Genomic DNA, 22,291 nt, shown 5'->3' with positions numbered 1-22,291 from the left:
CATCACCTCGTCTCCTCTTAACTCAGGTATACCCTGTGATGACGGTGTCGGCCTTGGGGTGTGGCAAAATCATGTGGCCCGAGGACTCCAGCCTTCTTAGGAGACAGTGAGTTGTGGAATTGTTGGGGTTTGGCCGATGTGCCACGAAGTCCCTGTACTGATATTTGGTTTTCTTTATCGTACCCGTCTAAGAGACAACAGCCTGGCGATGGCAGGAGCTTCCAGGACGGTGAGGTAGTCTTCGTTTGCGTCCCAGGTGGATTCACATCCCCGGATGTCCGAAAGATAAGTCAAGGGGCTGAAAGTGGAGTACTGAGTTGGGGCTCGCCGGGAGGGATTTTTGTGTCAGCTTTGGAGATGGGGATACCCAAGAAGGGGCGCCTTAGCCCGCATAAAGGGAAAGTCTCACATTCGATCACAATGCTGGGGTGCGCAGGGCAGAGCAATCTCAGTGCATGTTGCATCAATTGTCTATTGTACATTCTGTGTCTTTTGGGCTTCTTGTGTCTTCGCTCTTTAGCCTTAGCCCTTCCATGTGCTTGCAGTCATGCTTTCCGCTGAGAGGTCTCTCTCCTTGTCGCATCCCCTTGTTTGTCATCTGCTGTGTCACGGGTGCCTGCATGGGTTTGGCCCAGAGCTGCTCTGCCCTGCTGCATACCCTGGCACATAGGTGTAATAGAACAGGGCCCAGGGCCTTTAAATCTGTAATGTAGGGTGTAGTTTGGCCTCTAGATGATATTCCTAGATTGACACAAGATGGGTGGAGTTGTTAATTTCTCATGCAGCACTTTGACTTTTGTCATCACTTTCTTGCAGATGCAGACGGATTAAATCTGTGGCAGAGCGCCCCATACCGGGTGAGGGGATTCCCGCAGGAAGGTCGGTCACCGTTTGTGTTTGCCGAGCAAGTGGAAATGGTGGCTGTGTTACAGCATTGTTCTTTGTCTTTGTTCTTAGGAGGTAAAGCCAGATCTCAGCAGTCAAAGTCAAGTGAACGAGGTAAGAAGTCACTGGTGGTAAGAACCACTTGTTATTCCTTGGGTGCCATGTTCCGGTACAGCTCTAAGCATCCATTGTCATTTGTATGTTTTAGATGGTCCGCTTGTATTGCACCAAAACCCCTCGCCGACCAGCTGACAGACCCAGCTTGCCGCCCTTCTGAGCCCTCCAGAAGTATTAAGGGGCTCTGCGACAAAGCCTTTACCTTTTCCGTGTGAAGGTACCGTCCAGGTAGCCTTTGGCAATGGCCGAGTAGCTGCAGTGAGTTGTGGCGGGAGGGAGGAGCGAGGGCCCCCTCAAGTTTCAGCAATGCCACATCACCTTGTCTCCTCTTAACCCAGGTATACCCTGCGACAATGGCGATGGCGTTGGCCTCGGAGCGTGGCCCAAGCGTGTGGCCCGAGGACCCCGGCCTTCTTAGGAGACGGTGAGTGGCGGAATTGACAGGTTTTGGCTGAGGTGCCACTCAGTTCATGCACTGATGTTTGTTTGGTTTTGTTTATTGTAGCTGACTAAGAGAGAACCAGCCCGATGAAGGCATGAGCTTCCTGCATGGCGAGGTGGCCTTCTTTTGCACCTGAATCAGATCGACATCCTCAGACATCCAAGAGATAAGTCGAGGCCTGTGACCCACAGTTGGGGTGGAAGTGAGGTGTTTAGTTGGGACTCACCGGGAGATATTTTTGAGTCAGATTTGGAGGTGGGGATACCCAAGAAGGGGCCCCTTAGGCCCCATAAAGCAAAAGTCTTGCTTTTGATCACAGTGCCGAGGTGCGCAGGGCAGAGCAGTCCCGGTACACGTCACTAGTCTATTGTGCGTTCTCTGTCTTTTGTGCATCTCGTGTGGCAGGTCATTTGCCTTAGCCCTTTGAGATGCTTATCGTAAACGCCGGGCGTTATTCTTATCATCCCTGTTCTTGGTGTTCCTCAGTGCAGTGCCGATACCATTGATCCTTTGACTCGTGAGCTTGGAGGTGCATCAGAATCACATCTCTCTTCAGCGACATTGAGTCGGGTGTCCTTTCAGGTCTTGTTCTGAGCTGCATCGACAGCTGTGCACTGCAACGATCCATTATAGGGGATGAGGACTTGTAAGCATGCAAAGATAGCTAGAGGATTCCACCCGTCCAATTCTCGGGCATCCATCTTTGCGGTTCTTGGAATAAGTCCTTCTGTTATCATCCTCTTCTGCCAGGGTTCTTGCAGCCTTCTTGGCTCACCATCAGTCTCGCCTAGGTCATCTCATTCCTCATTGGCTCGGTCCTTGTGATCATCTAGCCCAGAGTTTTCTCTCCTTGTTGGGTCCCCTTGTTTGTCATTGCCTGTGTCACAGATGCCTGCATGGGTTTGGTCCAGAGCTGCTCTGCCCTGCTGCACCGTCTGGCATATGGTTGTAATAGAACAAGGCCTGGGGACTTGTAATTTGTGGTGTAGGTTGTAGTTTGGCCTCAAGATGGCATTCCTAGACTGGTACGGGATGGCTGGAGCTGTGAAGTTCTAATGCAGCTCTTTGACTTTTGTCATCGCTTTCTTTCAGATGCAGACGGATTAAGATCGTGGCAGAGTGCCCCGTACCAGGAGAGGGGGTTCCTGCAGGAAGGTCAGTCACTGTTTGTGTTTGCAGAGCAAGCATAAACGGTGGCTATGTTACAGCATTGTTCCTTGTCTTTGTTTTTAGGAAATAAAGCCGGATATTGATGTTTAAGTTTGGAGCGAGGTAAACGGTGAGTGGTAGACAGAAGGAGTTGGTATTGCTCCAGTATTAATGTCTGGTTCAGTTTTAAGCATCCATTGTTGTTTGTTCCTTTTCAACGGTCCACTCACAAGATGTCCTGGCCCAGTGGCCAGGTGGGTGCAAGCTTAATGTATTGGTGTGGCATACTTCAATTGGAGGGGGGGGGTTGTGATTTCAGTCTCTCAGCACGTTTCTTTGCTTTGTTTGTTTGCAGGTACTGCCGCTGCCCTAGGCATGCCAAGGAACAGAGGCGAGCAGGCGAGTCGGCATTTAGGCAGGGTGACTAATAGGCGAGAGGTATGCGGCGGTGTGCCAAGCGTGTACCTTTTCACTTTGCGCGTATCGTCCAGGCCACCTCCAGAGTCGGATGAAGATTTGAGGTGCGCCGGGGCAGCAGTGTAGAGGAGCCCTGGGGATTAATCTTCTGGAGGGCGATAGTCACGTTTTCTGTTTTATCATTTTAGGTACCATGAGCCGGTGTGGAGCCGAAGTTTGGAAACGGCCGGTAAGCGATTAGCCTCGGCAGTTACGAGGGAGGGGGACGTTGCAGAAGGGGTCACATTTGGGACGTCTCATCGCAGTCTGAAGTTTCTTTCTGAATTTTTGCAGCCTCCAAAGCAGCCTACAGGGAATGTACCGACATCCACAGCGCCCACGTGTTCTTTTCTGTCGAGGATGGATTTTTTCTGCTCATCTCTGAGAGCTAAGTGTTGGGACCGGTGGTCAGGAGAAGGGAAAAACCTTTGGAAGCACAGGGGGCAATTTGAAGTTAGCTTAGAGGAGAGGGATGTAGCGGGCCGGGCCCCTTGGAAGTAAAGGGAGACGGTTTCTCCTCAGCATCACCTGACCCTTTACCGGGCAGAGCAGTTCCATACCCACGTTTTTGTGAGCTTTGTGTCATCTGCCCTCTTTGAGTCTCGATGTCATCACGGATCTTTTCGCCCGAGGAGCCCACCTTTGGGCCCGGAGCGGTCACCCGGCAGTCATCGCCTCTTTCTCTAGGCCTACTGAGCTTCTTGAGCATCGTCTTCACAGCTTTGGCACTAACTTCTTGTAAGGAGTTGTTTCACCATCACGTGCTATTGCCGTAGAGCCTTCTTTCCTTTGGCATCATCGCTTTCTGGCTCATCTTGCAGCAGGAATCTTGGGTCCATCAGGTGAAACTGCTGGGCAGTTTTAACTTCTCTCTGTGTTATGTAGTTTGTGTCTATGTTGTGTAGTTTGTGTCCATCGTCTTCCGTGTCATAGGGCTTTGTTATGTCTCGATGCTTTATTGGCATCATTCTGGACCGTATCGGCAGCAGGGGGGTCTCTGCTCGCCTACTTTTCCAGATCGGGCTTATTCCAGCATCTTTACATTTTTACTTTTTGAGACCAGAGGAAGTACAGGAGACGTTCTCATCCATCTTCCTTCTCACTTTTGGTAGTGCCTTCCGTTCATGTCCTATTCCCTTGGACTTCTATACGGAGCGTATCAGACCCTCCTCACATGACCACGGTAGTTCTGTAGGTTCTGTCGCCTTAAAGCGTATCGGGCTGGAGAATTAATCTTCTGGAGAGTTATCTCAAGCCCTCTCGTCGTCTTTGCTTATATTCGGCGCAGCACCTTGTCCATGAGCTATTTACGGTTGGAGCTGCCCTGCCCCGGCAAGGTCACGGTTAAGAAGAACCGTTTCAAAACTTAAAGGTTCATATCTTTTCTATGGGATTTTGGGTAGAAAATTTATGGGCCCAGCGTGGGGATAAGTCCTAGCCTTCGGCCCCTCACCGACCGCCTCACGTTGTCTCACAGGTCCCTGAGGCGGCTTCGGCTCTCTGCCGTCACCGAAGCTACTGGTTTTTTTTCAAGGAGCAGCAGCTGGAAGATGTGCTGAAGCATCTTCATCAGTAGAGTGTTTTGAGGAAGGGCTGCAGTCAGTGTGTAAACTGAAGAGTGTGAGCGTGTGTGACTGTCTGTGTCTGTGAGAGTTTGTCTGTCTGTGTGCTTGTGTCTGCCTGTGAGTGTGTGCGTGGAATGGTTCTAACGTTGTGTGTGTGATTTTTGCCTTTCAGTTTTTTCAACACATTTTTAAATTTGGAATTAAAAAAATCCCAGCCAGGTTGGGGTTTTTTTTTCCCCCACCAGCTGGGATTTTTTTCCTTCGGTCCCGGCCTGTCTGCGAGGCGACATTCATCGCCAAGATTTGGGCGGGGACCGTGCCGGCGCCAGGGTTTTTCAGGCAGGACAATTTGGAGGCTCCCGGGAACCACATTCCCGTGGAGTGCCGAGAGTTAGTGGAGCGCTTGAGATGAGAGCGAGGGGGGGTTTGTGTGGAAGCTAAAGGAGGTGTGGGTGGTGGATGAGTCTTACGTTCTCCACATGTTGCTGTTGTTTTGGGTTTCCTATAACAATAAAAGAAAATGTAAAAAATGTTCCAGAAATAGAAAAATAGTTTTCTACCTCGCTGCCTTCCTAAATAGCTGCCTTTCTAACTTTGTTTGTTTCTCACTTTCTATCTTTCTAACTTTCTATCTTGATTTGTTTCTACCTTTTAAACTTTCTACCTTTCTACCTTTGTTCTGTTCTAACTTTGTTTGTTTCTACTTTTCCACCTTTCTAAATTTGTTCTGTTCTAACTTTGTTTCTACTTTTCTACCTTTCTAAATTTCTACCCTTCTAAGCTAGTTTCTTTCTAACTTTCTGCCTTTCTAACTTGGTTGGTTTCTAACTTTCCACCTTTCTAAGTTTGTTTGTAACTTTTTATCTTTCTAACTTCCTACCTTTTTAACTTTGTTTGCTTCTTTCTACATTTCTAACTTTGTTTCTTCCTTTCTAGCTTTGTACCTTTACCTTTCAAAATTTTTACCTTTCTAAATTAGTTTATTTCTTATTTCTTTTTTTCTAAGTTTGTTTGTTTCTGCCTCTAATTTTCTGCCCTTTTAACTTTTTACCTTTCTTTCTATCTTTCTAACTTTGTTCCTTTCTAACTAACTTTGGTGGTTTATACCTTTGTTTCTTTTTACCTTTCTACCTTTCTTCTTTTCTAATATTTTGTTTCTATTTTTCTACCTTTCTAACTTTGTTCTTTTCTTACTCCAGTTTCTAACTTTCTACCTCTGTAAGTATAAATTTGTTTGTAACTTTGTTTCTTACCTTCTACCTTTCTAACTTTGTTTCTTTCTAACTTTTTACTTCTCTTTCTACATTGTAAACCTTATTTCTAATTTTATACCCTTCTAACCTTCATTGTTTCTAACTTTCTACCTTTCTAGCTTCCTACTTTTCTAACTTTGTGCCTTCCAAACTTTTTACTACTCTAATTTTCTACATTTCTGACTTTATTTCTAGCTTTCCGCCTTTCTAACTTTCTACCTTAGTTGTTTCTAACTTTTTTTGGTTCTTATTTGTAGTTTTCTAAAGTTTTCTGGTTCTTACTCTGTACCTTTCTAAACTTACTTATTTCTTCTTTTCTTCCTTTCTAACTTTGAGTTTGTGCCTTTCTGCCCTTCCAACTTTGTTTGTTCTTATTTTTCATGTTTCCTTGTTTTTTTTCTCCCTTTCTAACTTTTTTCCTTTCTAACTGTGTTTGTTTCTTGTTTTCTACTTTTCTCACTCTGTTGGTTTCTAATTTTCTTTGTTTCTACCTTTCTATGCTTCTAATCTTGTTTCTATCTTACTAATTTTCTAATTGACTATGTGTGCCGGTTTGGCCAAATTTAGAAATATATCCTCTGAGAGAAGGCAGGCTGCAAACCACCCCTCCCCCACCAGGTTTGGGGGAAAAAAAAAAATTTCCTCAAAGGAAAGTGAAAGAGATAAAAACGTTTTATTTAACAAACACACAGAAAGAGGATAATGATGCTAAATAATAACACCTCTTACTCTGCCGAGAGAAACCTGGGAAAATTTCGGAGTCCTGCCGTAGATCTCTCTCTCCTCGGAACTGGGACGGGGCATCGGGCCCACCTCCAGGGCCAAGGCCTCGGTGGAAATTCCTCCCGATGTATTCTGATGTTGAGCAGTCCAGCAGAGGGAAAAAAAAAAAAAATCAAAGTCCCAGGAAAACAAACGTTCAGCTGTCCGTCTCTCTCTGGAGAAAGAAAAAGGAGCTGAAAAACTGGCCGAAAGCAAGCAGGGTGCTTTCCCCACTCTCGCTCTGCTGCCGCAGCTGAGAAAAAAGTCTCTACCTCTGTGTGACCTTGAACAAGCTGCAAACTCCTTTGAAGAAATTTTTCTCAGGTTTCAGCACCCCCCCCCCCCCCCCCGCCCCCCCCCCCCCCAGCCCCGGCTCCGTTTAATGGCACAGAAAGGCACAAAATAATTTCTGGGCGTGGGGCAGTGATAGGGGATACACATCACAAAGTGAGACACTATGTTTTGAACTTCCTGCCTCTCTAACTTTGGTTTTAACTTTCTACCTCTCAAACTTTTTTCTCTTCTAAATCGGTTTGTTTCTAACTTCCTCCCTCTCTTACTTTCTACATTTTTTACTTTCTACATTTCAAACTTTGCATGTTTCTAACTTTCTATTTCTTAACAGAAAGTCAAAACGCAGGAAAAACGCCAGAACCGCAAACAGGCCCGGGTACAGCACGGCCTTTGCGGGTCACTGTCACACTGTTCTCTACTTTCTCTGCCCCTTCTCTATGACCTTTTTCCTTCAATTTTCTCTTCCAGCCCCCTAGTTCTGTCTAAAGCAATGCATCTAAACAATAATAGAGATAACAATACATCAAGTTCAGATAAAGGCACTGAAATCAGTAGTTCTGATATTACGACCTTCTCACAGATAACACAAGTTCCCAAAGAACGCTCTCGGAACAGGGATAGAAGAGAAAGCACACAGACTTTCAATGCAGTACTCTAAAACCGGCGAGAGATTTAGTCTCTGTCGGAGCGAAAACTCCTCTGGACTCAGGCCCAGAGGGAAGCCAAAGCACAGGGATTGAATTAAAACCTTTGGACAGGCTGAGATACATGAAGCCACACCAAAGTGAAATAGAAACATAGATTTTTAACTTCAGTAGAAATATATGCTAAGTGCCTTAAACATTAAAAAGCCGTAGCAGAGACCTTAAACGCAGTTCTTGCCGCAGCAGTGTTACCTTTTCACAGAATTCTTTACTTTAGACAAAATATAGATAGAATTACACCGTTCATATTTTTTAGATAGAGCGTTCACATAAACAATAAGAGCCGATAGAAACTGCATACGCAAATCTGTGTAATACCTAGGTAGTACTTGTGTAAGGCTTACCACTGTTAGAATTAGGCCAGGATAGGTTAAGAAAAACTAGAATCGTGTATTAATCTTATCGGTCACTTAAGAAATATAATCCACACTTCTGTAAGAAAAAATATAGAGCGTATAGTACATTGTATAGAGTGTATAATGTATAGTGTGTATAGTACATAAAGCATATAGAGTATATGGAGCATATAGAACATATAGAAGAGGCTGGTTTTGCCTGCTGTTGCTGCTGCTGCTTGGCTTTATCACGTAACCCCCTTTGAACTCCGCCTTCAAGAAAACTATGAGACTATGAAATGAAGAACTTAGCAGAACAGCAGCCTCCTCTGCTCCGTTACCCTGGTCCGGGAAGGACGGTTACCCCATCAAAAGCTCAACAAGTCTCGTATATCAACTCTCAAAAGTCACATGCATACTTATGGAACACTTTATAGTTTAAAAAAATATTTCAAAAACCAAACCAAATGATGCCATGAACATTTTTTGCCTTTTCTTTTATACCCCTGTTATACCTTTTTACAGCTTCTGTATTCCTAGTGCTTTTTGCCTACATTCTTGGACTTGTTTGTTAAGCTAAGAAACTAAACATTTTAGAAGCTTCGTAGCTAGGGATCAGCGTGCCCCAGACCCCAAGGTCCTCTCCAGAACATATTCTGTAAACCAAGATAGAACCATCCAGGGGAAGGTTCCTTGGGGAGGGGGGGCTCACTTGAGCCTCTCATTGGGGAATCTTTGATAGATATGCTAATTAGTAAAGCCTATAATGTTATACCCAATGCTGGGGGGGGGACGGGGAAGAGAGACACAGGAAAAGACTCGGCGGGGTGCATCTCGATGCATATGACCTGGACCCGTACACCTAAGGATCCTTACAAATAAATACCGAGGTAAAATCCCTTTTCCTCTTCTAACCGTGTATGCCTCTTGATTTTAAGACCAGGAAAAGGCATCACTGACAGTTTACCTGCACCTGGCATCAACTATCTATTATCTATAGAAAGGAAAGCCCGGTGTCTCAGCGTGTCAGGTGCAGACAACGAGCCGTCCAGGGACGGAGCAGCAAATCCTTTCTGCATCTGCCCTCACACTCGGACCGGCAACAACCCCAGGTGTGAGCCCTGAGAATGATGAGGGGGCAGAGCAGCCCCAGGTGTGAGCTGTGACGGTGAGGAGAGGGTGGCTCCTGCCAGGGGCCGTTTTAGGAGGGGTTTCCTCAGCTCACTTTTGCAGGGCTATGTCGGAGGAGAGGGGCTTACGGTGAGCTCCTGGGGGGGTCTCTCACGAAAGGACGGTGAGAGCATCTCACAGGGTGTTGGGGTTTTAGTTTAGTCTTAGGTTTTCCTGTTAAAGGAATTTTCTCCCATATGCATGTTGCTAGGGGACAAATAGCTGTACTTAAGAAAGACAAAAAGGGGAGTGGGGCGGGCCTGGCTACTCTTTTGTCTACACCTGGGTGTGGGGACAGTTCGCTCTGAGCGTCCGGAGAGAGAAGCTGCAGAGAAAGGAGCTGCTGCTGCTTTCTTTTTGGCCGTTCTTTCTTCCTGCTGGAAGCAACGCCGGGACCCCAAAAGCCGCTTTTCCCTGCCCTGCTGGAGACCGAGCTGTGGCTGTCCTGCTCCGCTGCTGCTTCGAGCTTTCGCTACGCTGTAGCCCTGCTCGCCCTGCCTGCCTGGGCCTCCGTGGGTTTTTCCCATCTGGATACATCTCGTCTGCCACCCGGGATTTGCGTTCGTCCCTGCCGTTTCAGCCTGCTGTTCCTGAGAGCCCGGGATCAACTGCCCAGCGGTTTGTGAAGCCTTTGTTCCATCCTTCCCGGGATCCCGGGGCACCAGAGCCGCGGGTTTCCCGAGCTCGCTCCGGAGCGCCCCCTGCAGCCGCGGGGGAACCATCGCACCTGCCCTGCTCACCGGGAGCCGCCAGCGCCCCTGCCGGCTGCGAGCGGAACTGCACCCGAGGGGAAATAGCCTGACAGCCGAGAAGGCTGGCACTGGGTTTGTGATTGCTGTTACTGCCATAGTTGTTGTTGTTTTGTTTGACCGGTTATATACATATATATATAGAGTAAAGAACTGTTATTCCTATTTCCCACATCTTTGCCTAAAGGCCCTTGATTTCAAAATATAATAACTTGGAGGGAAAAGGGGTTATATCTGCCACTTCAAGGGGGGCCTCTGCCTTCCTTAGCAGACACCTGTCTTTCAAAACCGAGACAGAGCTTGGCGCCCAACGTGGGGCCTGAGGGCATTAAGAAATAGAGGTGAAAAAGGAATAACAGTTCCTGGATAACTTTATTTTGTGTGCTGGATATTGGAACCTTGTTAGGCAGCACTATGTGGTCTAGTTTACCCTGGTTCGGGTGGCATGTGGCCGTGGCTATATTCTTCCCCTTTGCAGCTCCTTACTTGAATATGGGTCCTCTGACTAAGGCTACCATTGCTGTTATCCAGCTTGCGTTATGGGTCGAGAAGGTGAGGAATTCATGGGTTTTTAACTTCCTCCGGAATGTGGGCACATGGATAAACAGCTATCACACACTGAGCACATGTTTTTGGGGTTATGTTAACAATGGTACCTTCTGTGAGGAAATGACACCAGGGGAAGTTTTCTCCCAACCCCTCAACCAGTTCTTTGGGCCCACCCCATCAATTTTCGAAGGGTTTAAATTCCCTCTGAATACTAACCATCTGCTGCTGATAGGCCTACTCTATTTAGCATTCAAGGATAAGTTGAGATTGGCTTGGATATCTACCCGGACACCAGCCCCAGAGACTAGAGATCCTGCCCCAGAACCTGACATGGCCCCAGAGAGTAGAGTTCCTGCCCCAGAGCCTGATCCTGCCCCAGAGCCTGACACGGCCCCAGACACTAGAGATCCTACCCCAGAGCCAGAGCCTGCCACAGCCCCAGACACTAGAGATCCCGCCCCACAGACTGATACTGCCCAACAGTCCACCTCAGAAATGGACTACCCAAACTGGGTGGGGGTACTGGCAAAAGGGATGCAGGAGATGTGCCAAGAGATGGGTCAGGTGCGCCAGGGGATATGCCAGGAGATGGGCCAGGTGCGCCAGGAGATATGCCAATTGCTAAGGGAATACACCTCCTCAGCTAGTGAAAAACCCTCTCCCTGCCCCAAAGAGGGTGAGTCCGATGGTGCAGCAGTGGAACCCACGGATGTTACAACCGTCCAGGCTTCAGCTGAACCACAAGGACAACCACAGCCAGCAGCAGTCGCCCCTGTGCAAAGGAGGAAGTATAAGACCAAATCAGTACGACCAGTTAATGATGATGGGCAACCAGGGCCCTCACAACCAGCAGGAGAGCCAGAGCCAGAAGTCATCACTGAGTCCCTGTCGCACGACAGTCTCCGTGCTATGCGAAACGACATTGTGCGAAGGGGGCGTGAGCCTTATACCACCTGGCTGCTTCGGGTTTGGGACCTTATGGGCACAAGTGTGCAACTGGATAGTGGTGAGGCAAGGTATCTGGGATCGTTGACCCAGGACCCAGGTGTGGACCAGATATTTGTGAGGGAGCCAGGGCCTCTCTCTCTTTGGGAGCGGCTCTTAATGAGTGTGAGAGAAAGGTTCATTCACAAAGAAAGAATGCAGGAGTATCATCATAGAATGCAGTGGAAGACACTCGAGCAAGGGATCCAACAGCTAAGAGAGGTGGCAATATTAGAGGTACTCTTTGGGAAGGATGGACAGCATGATAATGACCCCGATAAGGTCAGGTGCACAGGACAGATGATGTGGAACCTGGCAAGGCTAGGGCCATCGCAATACACCACCTTCATTGCAACGATTGATGCTGACAATACCCGAGAAACAGTGGGCTCTGTTGCCAACAGGCTCAGGCATTATGACAGCATGATCAATGGCCCGCTGAAAGCTCATGTCTCTGCTGTGGTCCAGGACCTCAAAGAGGAGATGAAGGAGAAGATGGAGGAGATGAGGGAGGAGATGAGGAGGGTCAGTGTGGCACCAGTGCGAGTCACAGGCCCCTAAGTCAGAGCCCGTTGTCCCCCTGCGAGAGAGAGAGGGTACACCCCACGAGCTGAGCTGTGGTTTTTCCTGTGTGAGCATGGGGAAGACATGAGAAGGTGGGATGGGAAACCCACCTCTGCCCTGGCAGCGCGGGTGCATGAACTCAAGGAGGGAGGCACTAACTGAGGGGGTTCCGCTAAGGTGAAGGTAGCCTCAGCCTCCCGTGACCGAGCTGCCAGGCATTACAGAAGGGAGGATGATATGTCGGATCCCCTTGAAGGTACCTCGAGCATGTACGCCCAGGGAAAGAATGATAACCAGGGCTAGAGGGGCCCTGCCTCTAGCCAGGAAGAGGCACGGGAGAAACGAGTTTTCTGGACGGTGTGGATCCGATGGCCTGGCACATCAGAGCCACAAAAATATGATGCATTGGTTGATACTGGGGCACAGTGTACTTTAATGCCATCGGGACATGTGGGGGCAGAACCTGTATCCATCGCTGGGGTGACTGGGGGATCACAGCAGTTGACCCTTTTGGAAGCTGAGGTGAGCCTGACTGGGAAGGAATGGCAAAAGCATCCGATTGTGACGGGCCCAGAGGCCCCGTGTATTCTGGGCATAGACTTCCTCTGGAATGGCTACTACAAAGACCCAAAAGGACTCAGGTGGGCATTTGGGATTGCTGCTGTGGAGGCAGAGGGCATTAGGCAATTGAACACCCTGCCTGGACTATCTGAGAATCCTTCTGCAGTTGGGCTCCTGAAAGTGGAAGAGCAACGAGTGCCAATTGCCACCTCGACAGTGCACCGCCGGCAGTATCGGACAAATCGAGATGCTGTGATCCCCATCCACAAGATGATCCGCGAGCTGGAGAGTCAAGGGGTGGTCAGCAAGACCCACTCACCCTTCAACAGCCCCATCTGGCCTGTGCGCAAGTCTGACGGGGAATGGAGATTGACTGTGGACTATCGTGCCCTGAATGAAGTGACTCCACCGTTGAGCGCTGCCGTGCCAGACATGTTGGAGCTCCAGTACGAGCTGGAGTCCAAAGCAGCGAAGTGGTACGCCACTATTGACATTGCCAATGCATTCTTCTCCATTCCTCTGGCAGCAGAGTGCAGGCCTCAGTTTGCCTTCACCTGGAGGGGCGTGCAGTACACCTGGAACCGACTGCCCCAGGGGTGGAAGCACAGTCCCACCATCTGTCATGGACTGATCCAGACTGCACTAGAAAAGAGTGAGGCTCCAGAACATCTGCAGTACATTGATGACATCATTGTGTGGGGGAACACCGCAACCGAAGTGTTTGAGAAAGGAGAGAGGATAATTCAAATTCTCCTGCAAGCTGGTTTTGCCATCAAGAAGAGCAAGGTCAAGGGACCTGCCCGAGAGATCCAGTTCCTGGGAGTAAAGTGGCAAGATGGACGACGTCAGATTCCCACTGAGGTCATCAATAAGATCACAGCAATGTCTCCGCCGACCAACAAGAAGGAAACACAAGCTTTCCTAGGTGCTATAGGTTTCTGGAGGATGCACATTCCCGAGTACAGCCAGATTGTGAGTCCTCTCTACCTGATTACCCGCAAGAAGAATGATTTCCACTGGGGCCCTGAACAGCAGCAAGCCTTCGCCCAGATCAAACAGGAAATTGCTCACGCCGTAGCCCTTGGCCCAGTCAGGACAGGACCAGAGGTGAAGAACGTGCTCTACTCTGCAGCCGGGAACAATGGTCTGTCCTGGAGCCTCTGGCAGAAGGTGCCTGGTGAGACTCGGGGCCGACCACTGGGATTCTGGAGCCGAAGCTACAGAGGATCTGAAGCCAACTACACTCCCACAGAGAAGGAAATCCTGGCAGCTTATGAAGGAGTCCAGGCTGCCTCAGAAGTAATCGGCACAGAGGCACAACTCCTCCTGGCACCCCGACTACCGGTGCTGGGGTGGATGTTCAAAGGAAAGGTTCCCTCCACGCATCACGCCACCGACGCTACTTGGAGCAAATGGATTGCCCTCATCACGCAGCGCGCCCGAATTGGAAACCCAAGTCGCCCTGGGATCTTGGAAATAATTACAAACTGGCCGGAAGGTGAGACTTTTGGGTTATCTTCTGAAGAAGAAGAGGAGCAGGTGACACGTGCCGAAGAAGCCCCACCATATAACGAGCTACCAGAGAGTGAAAGACAATACGCCCTCTTCACTGATGGTTCCTGCCGAATTGTAGGCGCTAGCCGGAAATGGAAAGCCGCTGTATGGAGCCCCACACGACAAGTTGCACAGGCCACTGAAGGAGAAGGTGGATCGAGCCAATTTGCTGAGCTCAAAGCTGTCCAATTAGCTCTGGACATAGCTGAAAGAGAGAAGTGGCCAAAGCTCTACCTCTACACCGATTCATGGATGGTAGCCAATGCTCTGTGGGGTTGGCTGGAAAGGTGGAAGAAGGCAAACTGGCAGCGCAGAGGAAAACCAATCTGGGCTGCTGAAGAGTGGAAAGACATTGCCACTCGGGTAGAGAAGCTATCCGTGAAGGTCCGTCATGTAGATGCTCACATCCCCAGGAGCCGGGCTAATGAAGAACATCGTAACAACAAACAGGTAGATCAGGCTGCGAAAATAGAGGTGTCCCAGATAGACTTGGATTGGCAACATAAAGGAGAACTGTTCCTAGCTCGATGGGCCCATGATGCCTCAGGCCATCAGGGCAGAGATGCCACCTATAAGTGGGCACGAGACCGAGGGGTGGATCTAACCATGGACAGTATCTCCCAGGTTATCCATGACTGTGAGACATGCGCTGCGATCAAGCAGGCCAAGCGGGTGAAGCCTCTGTGGTATGGCGGGCGATGGTCCAAATACAAGTATGGGGAGGCCTGGCAGATTGATTACATCACACTGCCTCAAACCCGCCAAGGCAAGCGCTATGTGCTCACAATGGTAGAAGCCACCACTGGGTGGCTGGAGACCTACCCTGTGCCTCATGCTACTGCCCGGAACACCATCCTGGGCCTGGAAAAGCAAGTCCTTTGGAGGCATGGCACCCCTGAGAGAATCGAGTCTGACAATGGGACTCATTTCAAGAACAGCCTTATAAACACCTGGGCTAGAGAACATGGCATAGAGTGGGTGTACCACATCCCTTACCATGCACCAGCAGCTGGGAAGGTTGAGCGGTGTAATGGACTGCTTAAAACCACCTTGAAGGCACTGGGTGGGGGGACTTTCAAAAACTGGGAGATGCATTTAGCAAGAGCCACCTGGTTAGTTAACACTCGAGGTTCCACCAGCCGAGCAGGCCCTGCCCAATCCGAACCCCTACGAACAACAGATGGAGATAAGGTTCCAGTGGTGCACATGAGAGGTATGCTTGGAAAAACTGTTTGGGTAAAGTCTGCCTTGAGCAAAGACAAACCCATCCATGGGGTTGTTTTTGCTCAGGGACCAGGTTGCACCTGGTGGGTGATGCAAAAGGATGGAGAGACCGGATGCTTACCTCAAGAGGACCTTGTTTTAGGGTGAACTACCCATGGCTCTGTACTTGTATCAGTATCAGCATGTATATTTGTATATAATTTGGGTAATGCATAGATTTATATGGTTAAAAAAAAGTTAAGTTTCATGTAACATGTTAGTATGGGAAAAAATTCGGGGTGGATAATGTTGGGGTTTTAGTTTAGTCTTAGGTTTTCCTGTTAAAGGAATTTTCTCCCATATGCATGTTGCTAGGGGACAAATAGCTGTACTTAAGAAAGACAAAAAGGGGAGTGGGGCGGGCCTGGCTACTCTTTTGTCTACACCTGGGTGTGGGGACAGTTCGCTCTGAGCGTCCAGAGAGAGAAGCTGCAGAGAAAGGAGCTGCTGCTGCTTTCTTTTTGGCCGTTCTTTCTTCCTGCTGGAAGCAACGCCGGGACCCCAAAAGCCGCTTTTCCCTGCCCTGCTGGAGACCGAGCTGTGGCTGTCCTGCTCCGCTGCTGCTTCGAGCTTTCGCTACGCTGTAGCCCTGCTCGCCCTGCCTGCCTGGGCCTCCGTGGGTTTTTCCCATCTGGATACATCTCGTCTGCCACCCGGGATTTGCGTTCGTCCCTGCCGTTTCAGCCTGCTGTTCCTGAGAGCCCGGGATCAACTGCCCAGCGGTTTGTGAAGCCTTTGTTCCATCCTTCCCGGGATCCCGGGGCACCAGAGCCGCGGGTTTCCCGAGCTCGCTCCGGAGCGCCCCCTGCAGCCGCGGGGGAACCATCGCACCTGCCCTGCTCACCGGGAGCCGCCAGCGCCCCTGCCGGCTGCGAGCGGAACTGCACCCGAGGGGAAATAGCCTGACAGCCGAGAAGGCTGGCACTGGGTTTGTGATTGCTGTTACTGCCATAGTTGTTGTTGTTTTGTTTGACCGGTTATATACATATATATATAGAGTAAAGAACTGTTATTCCTATTTCCCACATCTTTGCCTAAAGGCCCTTGATTTCAAAATATAATAACTTGGAGGGAAAAGGGGTTATATCTGCCACTTCAAGGGGGGCCTCTGCCTTCCTTAGCAGACACCTGTCTTTCAAAACCGAGACACAGGGTCTGGGGGAGCACTCGGATGCAGTTAGATGCGGAGCATTGCCAAAGGAGGTGCCAGGCAGCTGCAGCTAAGCAGGTGAGCCGGTGCGTGGGTTTGAGGGGGGGGGGGGGGGGGGGGGGTGGTTCTTTCTCTTTTTCCCTTCTGATTTCATCTTGCCAGTCCCTCCCCCCGTGCCCTCAGAAAAAATGGGGATTACGAGAACAAAAGGAGTTTAAACGGAGGGAAGAAACTCCTCCTTCATTGTTGTCTGTGTTCGAACGAGGGGATCCCCCTTCCATTTTAAATGGAAGGGGAAAGCACGGATGTTACCATTTTATTGGTTTGAATTGAGGGCAACCCCTCCATTTTCATCAACCTAAGTTCTAAATTGAGGGGGAAGCCCTGCTGCCCCTGCTTTTTGAGGGTTTTAATGAAGGTAAAAATCGCCCTTTCCCCATCATTTGAGAGAGTTGAGGAAAACTCCTCTCTTTCTGTTATCTTAGAGCATTAAATAGAAAGGGAGAACACATTTATTTACCATTGCATTGGTTTGAATTGAGGTGAACAACCCCCGTTGCCTCAGTTTCAGGGGTTAAATTGAAAGAAACTCCGGCTTTTCCAGCCTTTGAAAGGTTTGAATCGGAGCGTGCCACCGCATTTGAGGTCGCTTCCGGCCATGCCCCGGCACCGAATGTCTCGCGCGGGAGCACTCCCGGCCGCTGGGGAATTTCTGAGGAGGAATGGGAATTTGGGGGCCGGGCCGCCGACAGGGACCGACGGAGCCGCGCCGGTCCGAGCCGCGCGGAGCCGAGGTGAGCGCCGCCGGGCCGGCAGGCGAGCGATGCGGCACGGAACCGTGTCGCCCCCGGTCGTCCCGCCCGCTCCGTGCCGTCCGTGCGCGGGGCTCGGGCGCCGCCGGGTCCCCCTCGGCCCGGCACCGGTGCCGCTCGGCAGGCGCCGGAGGCGGGCGGGGGTCTCCCGGCGCGGGGCCGTCCCCGCCTGCCGGAGGAGCCGCTTACGTGCCGCGAGCCGCACGCCACCGGGTCCCCCTCGGCCCGGCGCCGGGGGCGGGCGGGGGTCTCCCGGCGCGGGGCCGCCCCCGCCTGCCGGAGGGGCCGCTTCCGTGCCGCGAGCCGCGCTCCGCCCGGTTCCGGGAGCGCGGGGCCGCCCCCGGGCGCCGAGTGCCGCCGGTGCCGTGGGTCGCGTGGCTTTTCCGGTCCCCTCGCACCGTGGAACGGCAGCAGCCCGGAGCGAGTCCCAGCAAGGGGCGTTGAAGCACGCCTGCGGCTTGTCCGCTTCATAGCTTGCTTGTAAAAAGCCACCGAAAGGAACAATGGAAAAAAAACCAACGCCGATCCCCCAGGCTTTTTATCTGGGAGCTTAATTGGTATTGCTCTTTAACTGAGCCACGGCTTTAAATAATGAATGATTCAGCAGCCTCTGAGCTAATCCTTGTCCCCTCTATCTTGACAAGATTAGGGTGAATTCGGCTTCTTAGGTTGTGTAATTAGCATCCGCTGTCTGAACTAACATTTGCTGTCTCCCAATAGTTAACTTGTGCTTACACGAGTTAGTTATTGACTGCCCCTTCTTCAATACTCCCCTTTTCTTGGGTTATTTGTAATTCTTTACAAATCTTGCATGTCTTTAAAGTAAGAACCCTTCTCTGTTTTAGTTCTAAGTTTATGCTTGTGCCATGGAGCATAGGCATCGCAATTCCAGGTACATAATATCATACAACAGTAACTACTAATACAAACACCAAGTAACAATGCAATAACACAAATAGCTATTACAAACAATTGTTTAAGCCAGGATAAGTTGGGTAACCATGCTGTAAGTTTGTCTCATACCTCTTCAAACCTTCACGAACTGTAATCTAAGGTGATCTGATGCAACGTTCGCTTTGGATAAATAATTTTAACAGTTTTCTGGGTATGACTATGAGACCCTTTATCCTAGCCCACCTATCTGTGCTCATTTGTCCCTTGTCTTCTTGTGTCCAATTTAAATTATCAGTATCGTATGGTGGGGGTTTTTTGTTACTTAGAAGGATGCTAGAAGGAATTAGAGCTAGGGCTTGGAGCTGAACCCCACCGGCCACTGCCTTTGCTGTCTTGTCTGCCATAGCATTTCCCAGTTCAGGGATAGCGTTACCCTGGGACTGTCCCTTACAATGCATTATAGCCGCTTTTGAAGGTTTTACCACTGCTTCCAGTAACTGTACAATTTCAGTAGCGTGCTTGATTTTTTCTGTGAGGTAAATAAACCCCTTTCTTTCCAGATAGCTCCGTGAGCGTGTACCACCCCAAAAGCATACCTCGAATCGGTCCCAATGTCGATAGGTTTTCCTTCGGCCAATGCCAAGGCTCGAGTTAGGGCTATTATTTCAGCCTTTTGAGCCGATGTCCCCACAGGTAACGGTTTTGCCTCAACGACAGCGTCTGCGGTTGTAACCGCATACCCAGCGAGCCGCTTACCATTCTCGACATAATCGCTCCCATCGGCGAACCGGTTTGCCGCATTTTCTAGCGGAGAGTCCTTTAGGTCCGGGCGGCCGGAGTAAACCACCTCCACGGTTTCAACGCGGTCATGCCGTACAAGCTCCTCAGCAGCCACGCCCTGGAGGTAAGCTGCTGGGTTTAAAACGTTAGTTACTTGGATACTCACATTCTCCGATTCTGCTAGGACAGCCTGGTATTTGAGAAAGCGATGGGGTTAACCAGTGATTTCCTTTCTGTGTGAGCACTGCTGATACCGTGTGAGACAAAAACAGTTATCTCCTGTCCCAGCGTGAACTTGCGAGCTTCTTCTACGTTCAGGATCACGGCTGCCATTGCACGCAGGCAGGCAGGCTCTCCTCGGCCGACCACGTCCAGCCACTCGGAGAAATAAGCCACCGGCCTTTTGTACCGTCCCACTTTCCGTGCCACGAGTCCCAGCGCCAGCCCTCGTCTCTCACGTGAGAGCAACAGAAAAGGTTTAGTGACATCTGGTATGCCCAGTGTCGGAGCTTGCATCAACTCACGTTTCAGAGTTACAAATGCATTATTAGTCTCTGGTGTCCAGCATAGGTCAGTTCCCCCAGTCTCTTTTAGGAGTCGGTATAAAGGTTTCACAATGAGTCTATAGTTGTAGCTCCGTAATCTACGCCATCCCGTCGTTCCCAGAAAAGTTCTCAGTTCTTTGGTTCTTCAGTCGGCCAGGGCATTTGACAAATTGCCTCCTTCCCGTTGTCTCTCAAGGCTCTCTCCCCTCCTGCCAGTTCATACCCCAGATATGTAACATTCTGGAGGACTAGCTGAGCCTTTTCAGGAGAGACTCTATATCTACTTAGAAAATTTAAAAGAGTTACAGTTCAGTTCTTGCAGTCTTCACAGGTCCGCGTTGCTATTAATAGATCATCAATGTACCGCAAGAGCGTACCTTCCCTTCCCCAAGCGGCGGCATCCAGGCTTCCAGTTCCTCGGCTAATTGATCTCCAAATATCACGGGTCTATTTTTGAATCCTTGTGGCAATACAGTCCACGTAAGCTGGCTTTTTCTCCCTGTTCTGGGGTTTTCCCATTCAAAGGCAAAAATTTCCTGAGCGCTTTCAGCTAATGGCAGACAAAAGAAAGCACGCTTTAAATCTAAAACTGAAAACCACACTCAGTCACTTTGTAATTTTGTGAGTAAAGTGTCCTCAGGTCCTGAACTAATCAATAACTTCCATTTGGCTTTTGTACTGGTAGAATTGGGGTATTGCAGGAAGATCTACACTCCCTCAACAACTTCTGATCAATAAATTTACTAATTATTGGTTCCATTCCTACTCATGCTTCATGCCTTAGTGGATATTGTTTAACTGACACCAGCTGTACCCCTTCCAGTAGTTCGATAATCACTGGGGGAGCCCATTTTGATCTCCCTGGAATTTCAACATCTCTTACTAATGGGATCATCCGATTGTTATTTCACTATCTATGGGTATTTCTCTTCTCTTGGTCTTGTTTGGTTGGTTGGTTGTTTTTTGTTTGGGTTTTTTTTTTTTTCCCTAGGCCTGAGTTGGTCAAAGAATGGGTTTTCCCTTTATCTTATTGTAGTGGTTTGGTCCAAAATACTCATTACTGTTTATCTGCTGTGAGATAAGAATTAGGAGAAATGCAAAACAGGCACCAAACTTGAAAGAATATAAAGAAGTTTATTAACAGACCTAAAAGAAGAAAAAAAATTATACCACCTTCAGAACTCTCCTCCTGCCCCCACCTTCCTCCCTTCTCCCACTGACAATGTTCAAAGACAACCCTTAAGATGTTCAGTCTGTTTACCACTTCCATAATAACCTTGTTCAGTCCATTTAGAAAGCGAAGTCTCTTCTTGCTCATGCTATGAAAACATTATCACAACGAGACAGCCGCCCACTTCCAAATATCGTTCAGTCCATTTAGGAAGAGGAGTCTCTCTGCCTGCGTGTGAGTCCTTTCCCCCGACTTGCAGCTTTTCCCGCAACTGCTTTCGAGGGTCCGCTCTTGAAGTTTTTTGGGGTACAAGTTTAAGGTTGAGCCGTTCAGAAACAAAAACAGAGGCCCTTCTCCTTCCCTGGGAGCAAAGGGTCTTCATCATCTTCATCTTTAGGACTATCTCTGGGAGCATCTCTAGGAACTGAGGTTTTCTCCTTTCCCATTTGGAGCAAAGGTCCTCATCTGGTTCATCTCTACGGACTGAGGTTTTCTCCTTTCCCATTTGGAGCAAAGGTCCTCATCTGGTTCATCTCTCCCTGTCCAAACTTCTCATGAAATTACAGCTGCGTCAGCATCTGCCTATCTCAACGCAGGTGCTTTTGCTCACGAGTTGAACACTCCACCCCCCATATCTTCATGAAATTACAACAGGATACTCTGATATATCATAGCTTCACAACAGACTTTCAGCTTTAAGCATCTCCTCTCTCTCTTCCCTCAGGTTTTCAGCTCTTCACAGCAATAAAAAGGGTTAATCTCACCTCGGCCTTGCAGCTTTGCAGCTGGAATGTTGAATTTTTCTTATCGCAGTGGAGAGGGGGGAGAGCCGAGCCGCTCCGGCTGCCCACGGCAAGGCAGTGGGGGGGGGTTCCACGGCTGGAACAGGTCCATGGCTTCAGGATGGCCGTGGCCCGGCCCGGCCTGGCCCAAGCAGGGCCTGGCCGGGCCCACTGGGCCCCACACGGGGCCCGCAGCCACCTGTCCCAGCGCCGGAAACGAGAGAGAGCTTGGAGGGGGAGTTTGTCTATTCTTAAATGTGGATCACAGAGGTGATCACAACTTTAAGTGGCTTAGAGAATTGTCCATATTCAAACTGGCCAGCTGATAGGTTCTGTCAGTTCCCAGAGGAAACTGTAAGCACCCCTTAGCAAGGACGTCCCTTCCGGGACTATGCTTGCTAACCTATGACACTTATCTTAGTGGTTTAACTTACACTTTAAAGTCGTAGTCAGGTATCTTCAGGAGGCTTCTTTGGTTGTAGCTTCTTTATACAGTTTTCGTTATAATAATATTCTTACTCTGCTGTATAATTCTATACATTATGAAGGATTAGTTTTTATGATACAAAACTAACACACAAAACATTTTCATACAAAATGTTCTCATGCAAACATATCTTTACATCAGGGCTATGCTTTGTTTTCCAGGAGACAGATTATAGCACTCTTGTCATTTAATCTTGACACAAACTACAAACTGTGGCTTTATTTTTGGTGGGACTAAAAATGAAATGAATTCTCTTTCAAATACAAAAAACCAATAGGTTTTTCTTTTTTTTCTTTTTACCTCAAGTAGCCTTT

At 49.2% G+C, this 22,291-nt stretch overlaps 1 long non-coding RNA gene across 1 annotated transcript; it reads left to right on the top strand.

The window, feature by feature from the left end:
* Positions 1-3,771: 3,771 nt before the first annotated feature.
* Positions 3,772-5,146, top strand: LOC125326314. The gene is made up of 2 exons (XR_007203756.1): positions 3,772-4,421; positions 4,527-5,146. It is a non-coding gene; the product is annotated as an uncharacterized LOC125326314 (long non-coding RNA).
* The last annotated feature ends 17,145 nt before the right edge of the window (positions 5,147-22,291 follow it).

The sequence above is a fragment of the Corvus hawaiiensis genome, chromosome 5, assembly GCF_020740725.1.
Source record: "Corvus hawaiiensis isolate bCorHaw1 chromosome 5, bCorHaw1.pri.cur, whole genome shotgun sequence".
In the NCBI taxonomy this organism is placed as follows: Eukaryota; Metazoa; Chordata; class Aves; order Passeriformes; family Corvidae; genus Corvus; species Corvus hawaiiensis.
The sequence above is the reverse complement of the archived record's forward strand: the minus strand, read 5'-3'. Positions and strand labels throughout refer to the sequence as shown.